This window comes from Anolis sagrei, chromosome 2 (assembly GCF_037176765.1).
Source record: "Anolis sagrei isolate rAnoSag1 chromosome 2, rAnoSag1.mat, whole genome shotgun sequence".
Lineage (NCBI taxonomy): Eukaryota > Metazoa > Chordata > Lepidosauria > Squamata > Dactyloidae > Anolis > Anolis sagrei.
The window spans coordinates 127187435-127203934 of NC_090022.1; the positions used below are offsets into that span (position 1 = coordinate 127187435).

At 39.5% G+C, this 16500-nt stretch overlaps 1 protein-coding gene across 17 annotated transcripts in view; it reads left to right on the forward strand.

Annotated features, from left to right (window-relative positions):
• WIZ (WIZ zinc finger) overlaps nucleotides 1-16500 on the forward strand; it is a 71090-nt gene that overhangs the window by 17118 nt on the left and 37472 nt on the right. Inside the window, exon 2 of one of the 17 annotated variants that reach the window (XM_060764449.2) lies at nucleotides 12357-12376. The exons of the other annotated variants lie outside the window; for them this stretch is intronic. The gene's annotated coding sequence lies outside the window, so the exon portion shown is untranslated. The remainder of the gene's footprint in view (nucleotides 1-12356; nucleotides 12377-16500) is intronic. 17 annotated transcript variants of the gene reach the window in all.

Here is a 16500-nt window from a genome sequence, read left to right on the forward strand (position 1 = left end):
TAGTGTCTATTTTAGTTCAATCTTTCCCATCTCTATTAATATCCTTTATTACAGTATTTTCCAGATGACGTACTTCTGTAGCATTGTACTGGCATAGACTCTTAATGGGAGTGATATTATAGATTCATTTGGTTTGAAGTTTTAACTGATATAGCAATATAGGATCAAAAGCTGTTTTTTGTAATTTTGCATAAAGAGGAGTAAAAAAACCCTAACCCTTTTCTTCCAAATATTCTCCCCCATCAAAATATATTATTTTACCTTCACTCCAGACTAGTACAAAAATAAATGTATTTCAGTACTGTACTATCTCAGCTGTCTTATCTCAAGCACATCTTGTTTTGCATTCTTTCCCCAGTGTACTTCATTCTACTTACCTGTGAGTCATCACCATTTAATTTCTTGGGGCTAACTTCTTTGTAGATTGCATTGTTGGCTTCCTAGTATATTTTAAGAAGATGAGAAAGTAAAAGAAAAATGAGTAACTTGAACAGACACTGTAACCAAGGCTGACCAACTGTGGCCATCCAGACATTTTTGTGCTGTATTTTCTCAGGTTCTCAATCATTGGCTTAAGCTAGCCACAGCTAATGAGAGGTATAGGCAAAAAACATATGGTGGAACACACTTTTTTCCTGAATGAGGAATTGGACTCGAAGAAGAAAATGTTACCTCCTAGTTTGATTTGTCACATCAAATCAACCTCATAGTCATTAGAGCAGTAGTGCGCAGCTGTGCAGGTGAATGGCTTTGTTAAAAATTAAAACAATATTCAGCGTTTATTCAGAGTTCCATAGTTGAATAGGTACATTTTTTACCCTGTCATCCAAGATGTTCTGATGGCTGACTAATTGATAAGACTCTTTGGTGCACTGCCTGTCCGCCATGAAGTAATTAGATCAGGGACACTGCAATAAAGCACTAGATGAACAAATATAAAAACCTAGTTTTACCTGCCACGCGTTGCTGTGGCCAACCTTCTCTCCCTCTTTCTCTCCTTCTTTCAGTCCTTCCTTCATTTCCTTTTCTTCTTCCCTTTCTTCCTTCTCTACCTGTTTACTTCCTTCCTTAGCTTTTTGCTCCCATCCTTCCTTCTCTTTCTTTCCTTCCCTCCCTCTTTCTCTCCTTCTTTCTCTTCTTCCTTTGCTCCGTCTTTCCTCCCTTCTCTTTTTTCTTTCTTTCTCTCCTCCTTCCTTTTCTTCCTCTTTCCTTCCTCCTCCCTTTTTATTTTCCTTCCTCTTTCTCTCCTTTCTTCCCTCTCTATCTCTTTCCTTCCTTCCTTCGCTCTTGACTTCCAGTCTTCCTTTTCTTTCTTTCTTTTTCCCTTCCTTTCTCTTCTTCCTTCGCTTTTTTTCCTCTCTTCTCCTTCCCAAATTCACCTTCCTTTCTTCCTTCCTACCTTCCTTTTGACACCTTCCCTTCCCCTTCCCTTTCTTCTTTTTTCTATCTTTCTTTCCCTTCCTCCTTCCTTCCTTTCTCCCTTTTTTCCCATCCTCCTTCTCTCTCTCTATTCTTTCCTTCCTGCCTTTCTTCTTTCATATACCTTCTCAACTTCTCCTTCCTTCCTTCATACACCTTCCCTCCCTCCCTTTCTTTCCTTCCTTCCTTTCTCCGTTCTTTCCCATCCTCCTTCTCTCCCTTTCTTCTTTCCTTCCTTCCTTTATTCTTCCATATATCTTCTCAACTTCTCCTTCCTTACTTCCTTCATACACCTTCCCTTCCCTCCTTTCTTCTTCCTTCCTTTCTCCCTTCTTTCCCATCCTCCTTCTCTCCCTTTCTTCTTTCTTTTCTTCCTTTCTTGTTTCATATACCTTCTCAACTTCTCCTTCCTTCCTTCCTTCCTTCCTTCCTTCCTACACCTTCCCTTCCCCTTCCCACTTTTCTTCCTTCCTTGCTATTTACACCCCTTCCCCTAATTTCCGTCCTTCCTTCCCTAGAACTACAGTTCCCAGAGTGCATTGCGTGTGTACTTCCTCCCCTGGGCACTGCACATGCTCAGTTGGTTTTTGTAATTGTGAGTTTGTTTAAATGTTGTTTGGAATTTTGATTCGCGTTGTGCGTACCTTGTGGGTTGAGGTATGTGCACGGCAAATTTGGTGAGTTTTCGTCGGGTTTTTTTTCGCATTTTGCTGTCCTGTTGAACGCCCTTTCCATTTTTATATATATAGATGTCATACAGTGGGTCTGACAAATATGGGGAAAAGGAGCCAGAAACAATGGAAGATTGAGGTTAATGAAAAATATTATGTGGTATGTATGTGAGCAGGAGCCCCCAGTGACACAGTGAGTTAAACCACTGAGCTGCTGAATTTGCTGACTGAAAGGTCTCCGGTTTGAAACCGTGGAGTGTGGTGAGCTCCCAGTGTAAGCCACAGCTTCTGCCAACCTAACAGCTCAAAAACATGCAACATGAGTAGATCAATAGGTACTGCTCCGATGGGAAGGCAGTGGCGCTCCATGCAGTCATGCCAGCCACATGACCTTGGAGGTGTCTACGGACAGCGCCCACTCTTAGGCTTAGAAATGGAGATGAGCACCAACCCCCAGAGTCAGACACAACTGGACTTAATGTCAGGGGAAAACCTTTACCTTACTATGTATTTGAGCAGTAATAAGAAAAACATTTCCCTGTAGTTCCTCTTATATTTAAAAGCCACCACAATGTTGCCATAAAGTGTATTATAGCGATGTTACATAGGAATTTACAGAATGTCAGGTTGAATACTTAGCCTCTTTTACAATTTATTAGTTGCCATGGCTGTTCTTTACCTCTTTCTTTTCTTTTTATTTTTTTCTTGATTTCACATAAATTAAACTCATTTTCTAATAAATATGTATAGAGTTGAATATCTATGTCACAAGTTTGTTATATTACAATAATACCATAAAATCATAGCTAAAGCTAAACCTTAGAAATATCAATGAATTGATTTTGTTTTTACAGAAGATTTTGTTTAACTGCTCATGTTCTGTCGCGCGCTGGGCCTGTAACAGCTGTCTTTTCTATAGGACGTATACTTTAAGCCCAGTGGAAGCCAGGGGGCCTCAAAGAGAGATTCTCAGGGATTTTTCTGAAGTGATGGTCTTTAGAGTCTTTAAGGATACAACAAAGTCTTTATTATGGAACAAACAACAAATCTTCAATGGTTTAAACAACACTTCAGGGCTTTCTTAGTTTAGTCCTCAATGGACTGGTACCTGACTTTGATTAACTGTACTTTCTCTGTAAGAAAAAACCCTATTTAACCTCTCCCAGGCTGTTTACTATCTATGCCTCATCGGTGTGGGTCCTAATACCGATTCCAAATGCGTCTCGGTATCGAGTAGACCTACCAGCCGAGGCTGGTAGATATTTCAGCTGGAGTTCAGTGGATCTGTAATGCTGTCCTCCCTCTGAGAATTCTTTGAAAACTTCAGGGCTGTTTTCCCTCTGATTGCTGTGAGGCTGAGAGGCTGATAGCTCTCAGCCAGAGCTTTGGGACCTTTCCCCTGGAATTTCTGTTTCTGTTTCCCCGGATGTTCTTGAGAAAAGAAGCTTTTCTACGGGACGAGCTGGTCTACATCCTATAGTTTAGCTTCCTTATGTGAGACTGCCCAAAAAATGGCTCCTTTCCCTCCCAGAGCCCTGAGCAAGGGGTGGAACCAAAGCTTAATTATGATGGACAGGTGGCTTGCTCTATGACTGCAAACAGATAACAGAAAGAAAATATAGTTCGAGCTCCTGGTACTGCAGTACCAGCACAGCTCACGATAAGAGTACTTTAAAAAAATTAAAGTAGCGCATGCCTTATAACAATCTTGAAATGTGTTGAGTGTAATGCATAAAATTTCTGCATGTACAAGAAAGCTGTATGTGAAGTTAATGAGGCTACAGTTGAGATTGTTTAAAGTAAAAAGTATAACAAATAAGGGGCCATTTTTTTCTTTTGCCTGGTCTGTTTTTTTTCTCTGTTTCTCTGTAGCTGAAATTCCTTTGTTGTTCTGCATGGTCAGCTGTGCAGCCACAAACAAATGGGAACAGAGCAGCACTTCAAGAAGTATCTATAGAGCAGGGATGTGCAAGTGTAGTTCTGGAGCTGCATGCTGCCCTCGGGGCTCTTTTCTGAACCCCCAATCACCTCAATTTTGCAGAGGATCCTTTTTCTATCCTAAAAGAAATAGTGAACTGACACTAGAATGTTCTAGGAGTGGACGGGTTTTGCCCCTTTTCCTTTATGCTGTTTCACATCCACAAACACCAGTTTCTCACACTAATCATCTATTTGTTGGACATTAGGAGTCTACAGACTTCCACCCCACTCCTATGTCCAAGCAGTGGGAGCAGTTGCCAAAGCTTTATCTTCAGTTTCTTTTTGGTTGTCAGAGACTTTCATGTCAAACACAATCTTCTTTTTAAAGGCTGTTCTGCTTCTGGAGGCATTTACCCTATGGGACTGGATATGATTATTCAAGAAGGGGAACAAGTCAACACTAGACCTTATGACAGAATCTTTGAAGATACTCCTGACCAGCTGGAGTTTGGCAGAATCTTGAAAGCACATTTGCAACATCTATGTGTCAACCAATTACTTTATATGCCCACTAGTTGTCATCCTTGATATTTTGTTTTAAGATATCCGAATTATAAAAGAAAACTGTTAAAAAGAAGATAAATTCGTCAGTGCTCTTTTGATCCAAGAGCTGTTTCTTGGGGTCTTTGCCATAATTTATGCATTGTACATGATCTACCAATAAAAACAGAATATAGCGCAATTACAATTCATTCCTCTGTATGAATGTACGTGTATAGGCATGTCTTCACTCATATGCTTACCCCTATCTTTTGTCCATGTAATATTTTAGTGAGAACCTGCACTTTCTGGCAAGGGAGGACCTTTGTGAGGTATGTGTGCATGTTATTGGTGAAGTGCTTGAGCAAGCTCCTGTCATTTGTTAGATACACAAAGGTTCCATTTGAGTAGTTCTTCTGAAAGAACAGAAAATGTAGATTAGTAGAATCAAAGATTCATATAATTGAAAGAGAAAATAAGGACCACCCAGTTTACCTCCATTCTGTCATACAGGAAAACACAGTTAAGGTACTCCTGACAGATGACAATGATAACAATCCAGAGAGGTAGATTCCATCACACTCCACCACAAATAGACAGTGCCAAGCAGGATTCCCCCTTCTTTCAGGGAAGAATGAGGTGTCTCTTTTAAGGAATATATTCTGGTTTATCATAAAAGGATAGCAAATAATTGTATATGTTGTTTTTGATTGTTTTTTACTTCCAGAGATGAGGTTTATAGGATTCTGTGTCTTGGATTTGAAAATAACTTGCTTTTGAGTGCTATATGTATTTTGGATGAAATGAGACAAATTATGTCAGGTAGTAGAGTGTCTTGGGAGTAGTTCGTGTGCTGAAAACAGATGGGGCTGATAGAAGTAAGTGAGACTTCTTTGTAATATCTAGAAGATTGTAGTACAGCTGGCCCTCATTATCCATGGATTCTGCATCCACAGATTCAACAATCCATTGATTATATATTTTCTTTAATCCATAAAACAAACCTGGATTTTGGCATTTTATATAAGGGACACCATTTTACTGCACCATTTTACGGGACTTAAAAGGCTATAAGAATTATAAGATGTGTGTAAGGTAAAGTACTCAGTGACCTAATCATGCACTGAATAAATCATGGTAAGGTAAAGAGTTGTTAGAGCATCTTCTTTCAAAAGACTAGCACTGAACAAACCCTTTACACTCACATTTTTTTGCAAAAAGACGCATGTTTGCAAGTCCTAAATGCTATCCCCATCAATATGCGATATCCTTTTGGGAATAGCTAGAGTAGACCATTTAAATCAACAAGCTTTACATAAGTGTTGACTTTCCATTTAGCAGCTAATTTAATTGCTACACTCAGGTCATTTCACGCTCAGCAGAAGGCGAAGTACAAATTATATTACTACTCCTGTGTGAATCAGAATACCGTGTATCCCATTCCTGGAAAATTATTTCGGAACACTAGAAGAACTGGCTAATGCTTGTCATTCTGGCTCATACATGCATACACACATTTGTGCAATTGCAAATGTGTGTATCCATGCACACATATACAGATGTTCAGACTTTCATGTAGATCTTTGTCTGCAGGTTGGTTGCAGAACTGAATGCAGGCTTGCATGTCTTCCCCTTTGTTAAATGTTAATTGTGTTTGTTCTCTTAGAGTTTATTACTGGACATGTTCTCTTGGATAGTGAGAAAAATCTGCAGGGGACATATCTTCAGATTCACATGTCAGCATTTCTTTTAAGAATCAGAGATGGAATTTTGTGGCCTTTATAGTAAAGCTCTAGGCAGTTGGATGGTTTGCACAGAGGATATTCAAGGCTGAAGCTGCTGTCTATAACTGTTGCTAAAACCTGACTGGGAATTGTCCAGATAGCACAAGACAGAAAAAGACATTTTGAAAATATTAAAGTCATTAAATGAAACTCATTCAACAAAAACTGTAATACTGTTTGATAAGGTGTTATCTGGGAGATAGAGTATTTGTAGCCATGTTACTGCTATGATCTCTTGATATTGAGAGCCCCATTTTTTCTTGTCACACAGCTATGAGTTCATGCTTGAGTGGAAACTCTTCAAATGTCTGTCTGTAAAATGGTACTCCTTACTGCTGCTGATGTTTTTCATATGCCAAGTCTTATAAAGAAACAAGTATGTAGTATGCATAATAGATATACTGGATAGAATATTTCCAAATATTTTGGTTCGGATAGAACTCAGATCAACTTCTTGAATGTTCTTGCAATGGTAGGACATAAATTCTGATATGGAAGTTATTTTCTTTCCTTGCAATTCAAAAACCTGAAAGCCCCTGGTTACATACGAATAAATAAATCTTTATATCCCACTTTTCTCCCTTGCGGGACACAATTCAACTTACAACATATTAAAATCATGTAAACAACAATCCAAATACATTGATAATAAGTATAAAACATCATAAAATAAACAGTTTAAAACAACAATAATATACATTCACATTCTTGTGGCATCATGTCAGATTATATTGCACTTTGTTCCAGTTTATAAACATGCCCTTTCCCTCGTCAATGTCAGTCGGTGGTGGAAGGGAGAGTAGGGCCTCACCAGAAGATCTTAAATAGTGGGCCAGTTGGTGTGAGGAGATGTGGTCAGATAAGTAAGTTGGACCTGAAATTTTTAGGGCTTTAAAGGTCAAAACCAGCACCTTCCAATGCAGGTGCTGTAGTAGAGGGGTTGTCCACTGTCTGGGTCCAGCTCCTGTAAGTAACCTGGCTGCAGCTCTTTGGACCAATTGAAGTTTACAAGCACTCTTCAGGGACAGCCCCACGTAGAGCCCGTTGCAGTAATCTGAGCGGGATGTAACCAAGATGTGAACCACCATGGCCAAGTCTGGCTTCTTAAGGTATGGGTGCAGTTGGTGCACAAGTTTTAATTGTGCAAAGGCCCTCGTAGCCACTGCTGACACCTATAAGTTATAGTTACAAATAACTATAACTCATGTAGTTTTTGTCCTACAGTATTTGTATTGTTGACTTAGCCACCAATATCCTAGCCATTGTCTGTCTAATCTTTTTGAAGAAATAACCACATTAGTTTGGAATACAGTACATTCCCTTATCCACAGATGTGATGATACCCACAGGGTCCACTTACCCATACTTCAAGATATTCCCTTCCCCCCCCCCCCCTTGCCGAAAATATTTGTCAGCCTCTCCAGATAGCATCAAAATGCAACATTTGCTATTATCCACAGTTTTGGGAATCAATGGGTGTTTGTTTGTCTTAGAACATATCGCCAGCAGATATAGTAGCTGTACTGTATGAGAATTCAAAGTGAGCTTTTGATATCTTAGAAAATAACTGAGAGAAAGAAATGGGAAACTTAAGCTTTTGTAGGTCAGCCTGTGCATCTGATGAAGTAAAGTTGGTTTATGAAAGGTTTTCACTTTTTAATCATAGATGTACATTTCATGTTACATAATGCTAATGGTTGACAAATGTTTTTAATTGTTTTTAACTTAATAATTTATTTATTGTTTTAAACTGTTGTTATATTGTTGTATTTGTTTGTATGCTACAGCATCGAATTGCTGCTGAGTGTGAGCCATTCTGAGTCCGGCCCCCCATCCACCCCCCGGGGGGGTTGAGTAGGATGAGGTAGAAATGCTGGAAATAAATAAATAAATAAATAAATAATAAAATAAACAATTTTCATATGCAATTTATATCTAATTTTGCGAATACAATTTTTGCTATTATAAAATTTCCCTTGACTCATCTCCCCGCACGAAGGTGAAAAAAAAAAACACTTTTTCATTTTTGTACACAAAATATTCTTGCTTCTAAGATCATATTTTTCCTGTTTCTTGGAAGGGGGTGGACTGGATGGCCCACGAGGTCTGTTCCAACTCTATGATTCTATATATTGTTATGTGGTATTTTAACTTTTTAGACCATTTGCTCAGTAGACCCAATAAAATGTACTGCAAGATCCCTTTGTGTACTAAATTTTTTGCATTTGTTAAGTTTCAAAGAGGTTTTGATGAGCAAAACTTTTTAAAGAAAAGAGTACAAGCACTAGCAGTATAATTTTTTCAATTACAGTCATGCTGATTCACTAAGCATCTATTGGGCAGTGATGATGCCTGGTTGTACTAATAAGGAGCACATGTCTTTTGTACTTACACATACTCTTTTGTAGTCTAAAGTGTAATAAAGAAAATCTATTCATAATTGATACTAATTACTGTGAATAAAACTGATAGGGTGATGGATAGAATGACTTTATTGCAATAGATGATGTTTCACTATTTAGGTTTTCTAGAGTTCTACGATATGGCTGGGGCCCAGGAAATTTTCTTATATGCAACCTGTTGGTTTTATTGTGTTCTTAATAAGAGAAATTCTTCTCTTTACACAAATCTGTGTTGTTGTTCATTCATTCAGTCGTCTCCGACTCTTCGTGACCTCATGGACCAGCCCACGCCACAGCTCCCTGTCGGCTGTTACCACCCCCAGCTCCCTCAAGGTCATTCCAGTCACTTCAAGGATGCTATCCATCCATCTTGCCCTTGGTCGGCCCCTCTTCCTTTTGCCTTCCACTTTCCCCAGCATAATTGTCTTCTCCAGGCTTTCCTGTCTCCTCATGATGTGGCCAAAGTACTTCAACTTTGTCTCTAGTATCCTTCCCTCCAGTGAGCAGTCGGGCTTTATTTCCTGGAGGATGGACTGGTTGGATCTTCTCGCAGTCCAAGGCACTCTCAGAACTTTCCTCCAGCACCACAGCTCAAAAGCATCGATCTTCCTTCGCTCAGCCTTCCCTAAGGTCCAGCTCTCACATCCGTAGGTGACTACAGGGAATACCATGGCTTTGACTAGGCGGATCTTTGTTGCCAGTCTGATGTCTCTACTCTTTACTATTTTATCGAGATTGGACATTGCTCTCCTCCCAAGAAGTAAGCGTCTTCTGATTTCCTGGCCACAGTCTGCATCTGCAGTAATCTTTGCACCTAGAAATACAAAGTCTGTCACGGCCTCCACGGTTTCTCCCTCTATTTTCCAGTTGTCAATCATTCTTGTTGCCATAATCTTGGTTTTTTTGACATTTAGCTGCAACCCAGCTTTTGCGCTTTCTTCTTTCACCTTGATTAGAAGGCTCCTCAGCTCCTCCTCGCTTTCGGCCATCAGAGTGGTGTCATCTGCATATCTGAGGTTGTTAATGTTTCTTCCAGCAATTTTCACCCCAGCTTTGCATTCATCCAGCCCCGCACATCGCATGATGTGTTCTGCATACAAGTTAAAAAGGTTGGGTGAGAGGATGCAGCCTTGCCGTACGCCTTTCCCAATCTTGAACCAGTCTGTTGTTCCGTGGTCAGTTCTGACTGTTGCTACTTGGTCCTTGTACAGATTCCTCAGGAGAGAGACAAGGTGGCTTGGTATGCCCATCCCACCAAGAACTTGCCACAATTTATTATGATCCACACAGTCAAAGGCTTTAGAATAGTCAATGAAGCAGAAGTAGATGTTTTTCTGAAACTCCCTGCCTTTCTCCATTATCCAGCGGATATTGGCAATTTGGTCTCTCGTTCCTCTACCTTTTCTAAACCCAGCCTGAACATCTGGCAACTCTCGCTCCATGTATTGCTGGAGTCTTCCTTGCAGGATCTTGAGCATTACCTTACTGGCATGAGAAATAAGGGCCACTGTACGGAAGTTTGAGCAGTCTTTCGCATTTCCCTTTTTTGGTATGGGGATATAAGTTGATTTTTTCCAGTCTGATGGCCATTCTTGTGTTTTCCATATTTGCTGGCAAATGGCATGCATCACCTTGACTGCATCATCTTTTAAGATTTTAAACAGTTCAGCTGGGATCCTGTCGTCTCCTGCTGCCTTGTTGTTAGCAATGCTTCTTAAGGCCCATTCAACCTCACTCCTCAGGATGTCTGGTTCTAATTCATTCACCACACCGTCAAAACTATCCTCAATATTATTATCCTTCCTATACAGATCTTCTGTATAGTCTCGCCACCTTCTCTTGATCTCTTCAGCTTCTGTTAGGTCCCTGCCATCTTTGTTTCTTATCATTCCAATTTTTGCCTGAAATTTACCTCCAATGTTTCTAATTTTCTGGAAGAGGTCTCTTGTCCTTCCTATTCTGTTGTCTTCTTCCACTTCCATGCATTGCTTATTTAAAAATAGTTCCTTATCTCTTCTAGCTAACCTCTGGAATTGCGCATTTAACTGGGCATATCTCCCCTTACTATCCCTGTTTCCTTTTGCTTTCCTCCTTTCTTGGGCTACTTCCAGTGTCTCAGCAGACAACCATTTTGCCTTCTTGGTTTTCTTTTTCTTTGGGACGTACTTTGTTGCCGCCTCCTGAACAATGTCTCGGACTTCTGTCCATAGTTCTTCTGGGACTCTGTTTACTAAATCTAGTCCTTCAAATCTGTTCTTCACTTCCACTGTATATTCGCTAGGAATGTTAGTGAGATCATATCTAACTGGTCTGTGTATTTTCCCTGATCTCTTTAGTTTTATTCTAAATTGGGCAATAAGAAGTTCGTGATCTGAGCTACAGTCAGCCCCAGGTCTTGTTTTCACTGACTGGATGGATGTCCGCCACCTTTGGCTGCAAAGGATGTAGTCAATCTGATTTCGGTGTTGACCGTCTGGTGAGGTCCATGTGTAAAGCCGTCTTTTAGGTTGTTGGAAGAGAGTATTCGTTATACACAGCGAGTTTTCCTGGCAAAATTCTATCAGCCTGCGTCCCGCTTCATTTTGTTCTCCCAGACCATGCTTGCCTGTGATCCCTGTTGTCATTTGACTTCCCACCTTGGCATTCCAGTCTCCTGTAATGAAAATAATGTCTCTTTTTGGTGTATTATCCAGTAGTTCCTGCAGATCCTCATAGAACTGATCTACTTCTGCTTCTTCAGCAGCTGTGGTTGGGGCGTATATTTGGATCACTGTAATGTTGAAAGGCTTTCCTTGCACTCGAATTGAGATCATTCTGTCATTTTTTGGGTTGTATCCAAGCACCGCTTTAGCAAATTTCTTATTAATTATGAAGGCTACTCCATTTCTTCGATGTTCCTCTTGTCCGCAGTAGTAGATCTGGTGGTCATCTGATGTGAAGTGGCCCATTCCAGTCCATTTCAGTTCGCTGACCCCCAGAATGTCTATCTTTAGTCTTGACATCTCACCAATAACAACATCCAATTTGCCCTGGCTCATAGATCTTACATTCCAGGTTCCTACGGTGTGTTGATCTTTAGAGCATCGGATTCGTCGTTCGTACTGAAACTACACAAATCTGTAGTTTCAGTATTTGTAGGCAGCCTCTACTACTGACATGTTAAAAATGTAAAGCTGTGGACTGCAGTTCCAACCATTTTTATTGTCTTTAAAATGAACTCATTTCCTTTCATATCTTTTGCGCCCAATGCTATATTCACTTGTCAGCCACTTATATTGTAATCTGCTTTGCCAAGGCTTTTTGCCTTGAAAAGTGGGCTACAAATATCCAACATGAAAACAGAATAATACAAATTGCTCCCTTGTGTAACCCCACTGACTGCCATAACATATAAATCCCCAAATGATATTATTACAATAATATATATGTTCCTATATATTTAATTTACCTGTTATAGTCTAACAGTGATATTTGTTATCTTTTCTGTGCACAGTTAGATCTTCTGATTATTACCACAAATAGTAGAAAAGCTTTGTAAATTCTGTGTTGGCTCACTTACACTTTTGATAAGCTTAGCAATGACCTTTGTTTCTCTTATGCTGTGTTCCTCCTTGCTTCAGAAGGGAACCTGGCGATACAGGTAATGGTGAAATGGGGCTCTAGATTCATTGTATATGAGCCATAGGAATAATTCAATACATTGGTTAACATGTAGAGACAGATGTGAACTTTATTTATCCTGTTGTGAAATCTAAACAGAATAACATGGGAAATGACTTGTAGAAAGTGGTGCCAAGCCTTTTCCCAAATGTATTCTTTATAATAGTGGGAAAGGGTGAGACAGCCCCAGTAGTGATCTGATGGAGAGGGAGGTATTCAAGTTAGCCTGCTGAAAGTGAGAAGAGTGCTCTCATAATCTGTGTTCTGCTGACTGAAAGAACTTGCTTGCTTTCATCTGATGTCACACTGAGTCTCCTTCTGATCTGCCAGCATTTTAAAGGCTCTGACTGTCAGCTCACAAGGATCTCTTTCATAAACTCATAGCTCTTTCTTCTTAGCAGCTGTCTCTGTAGCTTCTTTCTGAGAGGAACTTGCAATTGTTTTTGAGTTAGCACTATTTAGATTTAAAATCTGACAAAGAACAGGTTCTCTGACCATGGAGGAGCAAGAATTGAATGCTCCATATACAAGCCTTCTCCACAAATATGCATCTAGTGTTGATGAGCTATGAACATATCATGGTTTCGTTATGAGACACAGTTGCTTTCTAATATCTTGCTACCCTGCCAGATCCATTTCTGAAAGCCTTAAAGAAAAAAAATGTCTGCTATGGGCTGAATGCACACACATAAATAATATTACTAATAAATCACAGTTGCAGGAGGTTATTCCTTTGATAAGACTATCTACCTCATCAGACATCCACTGGAGGTGCTCCGTTTCATAGAGGGCCATGGGGAACCTGGCGCCCCATGCCCCGCATCACCCAGCTCTAGCCGAGGGAAATCAGATGGGAAGCATGAGCGTGTGTGGTGCACACAACTTCCCTCCATGCATTCCAGTGGCAACATGTAATTTTAAACCCATTGAGTGTGAGCAGGTTTTTAGAAATATTAATGTAAAATGTTTTTTTAGGTGTTGTATGGGATCACAATGTCTTATCCCAAAAAGTACTTTTGTGAAGGAAACTGCTTCTTCACAGAAAAATGTAATGCAGGAAAAATATAGTATTGTGCCTCTGGCTGTCTTATCCTTTTTAAACAAAATCAATGCTATGGTGTACAGTTATTATTATTTACAAACCAGTGTGGCAAATATTCCCTTGTGCACACTTTGAACTAGATTTTCATTTTTAAGAATGCTTGGATAGCTTTGCTGATGTTTCAAATGTATTTTTGCTGTTGATCATAAACAATGTCTTCCATTTAGAGCACATTTTTCTTCAAACATTTTTATTTTAAATTCCGTATGCTTCCTGCTCACTTCCTAAACTGCACTGCTTAAAATTTAAACACCATTCCCAGAGCTCGGCAAAACGATTTTCCAGAGTTCAGATTTTTTTTACTTTTAAATAGTAATTAATTCCTGTTACTTTTTTTACAATGTATCAAACTGTAAAAGCTATCATAGATAGTTGTTTTATTTTAAAATTTTATTTAAATTTAAAGTATTACATATTTCTAAATGGAAATATGCACACATGAAACATTTTACAAATATAACAAACAGCACCTTAACAAATATGCATACTTAAATACTAATTAATTAAAAAAATCAATATAATATAATTAATTACAGCTATACCTCAGTTAACAACGTAGATGTAATCCTGAACATTATTTCTTTAACTGAAACATTGATACAAGAATTTGAAATAGCATGGAAAAGTTAATCAAAATACAAAGAGATCTTGTTGTACCTTTGGGACTAAGAGAAATAAGCTAGTATTTATTATTTATTTATTTATTTATTAACTTTATTTATACCCCACTAACATCTCCCGAAGGACTCGATGCAGCTTACAAAGGCCAAGGCCACCAACAAAACAACAGCATACAAATACAACAGTAAAACTCATAAAGCAAATAATAAAACATCAAGCAAAACAATAAAACACTAAAAACAATAACACCATGATGCATTTAAAACCTAAGTAGCATACCTTTTGAAGATTACTTCCTCAGATGCATGGAGTAAAGTGCCAAGGAACAGATATTTGTAGGCAGACTATTGTGTCAGTTGTCTCACAAGAGCCATGACAAATGCTGATGACTGCTGAACAGACCACCAATTAATTCGATCCATGGTGGCTACCAAGATTGCTCCCAAATGTAGACTCCGGGGAAGAAGGATAAGGTGTAAAATGAACACACAACCCTTTGAAGAGCCTTCTAAATTATCCCTTCTCCAAACAAAACTCAAGGATCATCTACCTATGGAACATCCTGAAAATGCTGAGGAACATTGGAATAAACTGAAGACCTCTATCATTACAGCCTGTAAACAAACCATTGGATACCAAACTAAGAAACATCAATACTGGATGATGAGAATAACAAGATTATTATTTATTATTATTATTATTATTTATTAACTTTATTTGTACCCCGCTAGCATCTCCCGAAGGACTCGATGCGGCTTACAAAGGCCAAGGCCTCAACACAACACAAACAATATAACACCAAACGCAAATTAAAAACAGTTAAAGCAATATTAAGACAACATGCAATAAACAATACATCAGGACATAATAAAACTGGGCCAGGCCAGAGTAGTGGGTACAAGATTAAAAGTGCTGATGTGGCAGGAGGTATACAAGGATTATGGGGCAAGTGCAGAGTGTGGTGTGCAGTAATCTATTTCTACTAACGTGCTTTGAGGACTTGTTAATGGAGATTCCTAATCTGGAAAGGCACATCGGAACAGCCAGGTCTTCAAGTTCTTTCTGAAGACTGCCAAAGTAGGGGCCTGTCTAAGATCTTTAGGGAGGGTGTTCCAGAGTCGGGGGGCCACCACAGAAAAGGCCCTGTCTCGTGTCCCCACCAGACGCGCTTGTGACGCAGGTGGAACCACGAGCAGGGCCTCACCAGATGACCGAAGTGAACGTGTGGATTCATAGATGGAGATGCGGTCACGCAGGTAGGCAGGTCCCAAACCGTTTAGGGCTTTGTAGGTGAGCACCTGCACCTTGAATTGGGCTCGGAAGATAAATGGCAGCCAGTGGAGCTCCCTGAACAGGAGAGTTGACCTCTCTCTATAAGGGGCCCCAGTCAGCATCCTGGCTGCTGCCCGTTGGACCAGTTGGAATTTCCGAGCCATTTTCAAGGGCAGCCCCACATAGAGCGCATTGCAATAATCCAATCATTAGATCCAACATTTAACTGAAAAGAAAATTTGAAATATGACAAAGAGACATCAACTGTGCTGCTAAGAAAAAAGATCTACCCTACTGTAAATCTGAGGTCCAAAGAAGAACCAGAAAACATAAGAACATTAGAAAAGGCTCAAGAAATCCAACACTTTGCAGGTGTCCACAGTGCATGGGGATTCTTTAGAGCCACAACGTTCCACCAAATTATGGCATACACCCTCTACGTTCATCAGATGAAACCAGACTTCTAAAGGACAAAAATCCATTGCATTACGATGGAAAGAGCACTACCATAACCTCCTTAACTGCAGTTTCAACATGGCCGAAGAGGTTATCCTGCAAATCCCTCAACAACAAACCAGAGATGAGCATTTAGCACTGCCTATTTGGAGGAAATCAGCAAAGTCATTAACCACTAAAAAATAACAAAGGCAGTGAACCTGATGGAATCCCTGCTGAAATCTTTAAAGAAGGTGGGCCTGAGCTGACATAACAACTTCATAAACTCACTGAAAAAGTGTGAGTGGCATCTGAGAATCTGACCATGGTTCAGATTTCATTCATGGTAGTTTATAATTTCTGTATATTCATTGTTTATTTCATTGGGGGACTGGGGTTTTTGTTGAATGTTTGGACACATTAGAAAAAATAATTTTACATTGGTCTAATATTTTTTGCAACTATAATATGAATATAGTTGTTGTACTATTAAAAACAAAATTGTTATATTATTTATAGTACTCCATGTTTATTTTCCTGTACTTTGTTCCCTTAGGGTAGCGGTGGTGAACCTATGGTATGTGTGCCAAAAGGGGCACTCAGAGCCTTACCTGTGAGCACTCTGCTTGCAAGTACTTATTGAACATTACTATTTAACTGATGCATAAATTGTG